Source organism: Uranotaenia lowii, chromosome 2 (genome assembly GCF_029784155.1).
Source record: "Uranotaenia lowii strain MFRU-FL chromosome 2, ASM2978415v1, whole genome shotgun sequence".
Lineage (NCBI taxonomy): Eukaryota > Metazoa > Arthropoda > Insecta > Diptera > Culicidae > Uranotaenia > Uranotaenia lowii.
This window is the reverse complement of record NC_073692.1, coordinates 144,185,226-144,186,539: the sequence shown is the minus strand read 5'-3', so window position 1 is coordinate 144,186,539 and position 1,314 is coordinate 144,185,226. Positions and strand designations below refer to the sequence as shown.

At 42.5% G+C, this 1,314-nt stretch overlaps 1 long non-coding RNA gene across 1 annotated transcript; it reads right to left on the bottom strand.

Annotated features, from left to right (window-relative positions):
- Positions 1-59: 59 nt before the first annotated feature.
- LOC129743749 (uncharacterized) lies at positions 60-645 on the bottom strand. The gene is made up of 3 exons (XR_008736674.1): positions 500-645; positions 263-442; positions 60-193 (listed from the first exon to the last, which is right to left on the bottom strand). It is a non-coding gene; the product is annotated as an uncharacterized LOC129743749 (long non-coding RNA).
- Between the last annotated feature and the right edge of the window lie 669 nt (positions 646-1,314).

Here is a 1,314-nt window from a genome sequence, read left to right as displayed (position 1 = left end):
ACACTAATTCTGGTTATTTCCTGTACCTTTATTTTCATCCATCGTTCGTGAGTATCGACACTTGCATTCAACTGTCCTCCAAAGGCTCTAGGCAGAATAGTCGAACTTGGCCTGATCAGCTAAGGTTTACTATGGAGACTTCTAAACCAAAGTAGCACCATGCGACGGTTCGTCAGATGTTGCTGCAGAACATCTGGAAATCGGAATGAACATGTGATGTAAAATGGTCATCAGTGGATTCGAATGAAGGAAATAAACTCACCTGATATCGGGAACGCCAGCCAGGAAACATAAACCGACAGTGAATGTTTCTTCGGGTGCAATCATCAATCAACATGGGCCGATTCTAAATCTGGGAGAGCAACTAAACATCATCGCAGAATTGGTCCTGACTGTAATGGATCGAATTGCATCGCACAGCACAAGCGTTCCGTTCCGACTGCTGAAATTTAATGTGATGCGGTCACTACTCGAGCTTATCTGTTGGCACAAAACTTACCTGCACATCAGCAATGGATTTCTCGGAACCACCACCAAGATTGTCGAATGTGGCATCGTGAAATCCTGGGTTTAACCGGAATTTATCGAAACTGTGCTGTTATCCGCGAAAAACTTAGCAGCGAAGAAGGCAAACAGATACCGTATTTTTTTTCACCTGGAGGCAAACTAGAGGCAACCTAGGTTCGCTCTAACTGCTGTCATCGTGCTCATTTATTGCTCAAGAGGCAACCTAGGTTCGCTCGAAAAACGGACGGAGTCGCCCTGAGAAGAAAGTCAGTTTTGCGAGAAGTTCACCAATACTCTCAACGTTGTTGTCAAAACATTAAACAGCTGTTTTTGGCTGAAAGTAAAACAGTTGAAATAATGAACGGGAAAATGATTATTGCCGCGATTTTGAGCCTCTCAGCCAAGCAAAATCGTACTACCTGCTGTCCAGTGCAATCCGGACACGAAAAAAGGCAATCCGGATGTGAAGAACCGAATGAAGAAATCCAGAAGGAGAACAAATTGACAGCTGCATGTAAACATTGCGCTCGTTCTCACGCACACCTACGTATGGAATAACTCGAAACCCGAAAATCATTTTTTTATTCTGACAGTTCTATATCCAAATCCGGAATCGAAAAAAAATACGCCAAGAATGTATGAACCAAAACAAACGACAAATCAGTGAGAGAGAATGTTCACCATGGGCGTACGGGGATGGGAAAAAATGGGCTCATCACCCTTACATGATGGTGAAAATTTGTGGCACAAATTAAGTGTCTAGTATTATATAACGTAGAATTTTGATAGAATGGAAGAATGTAATTA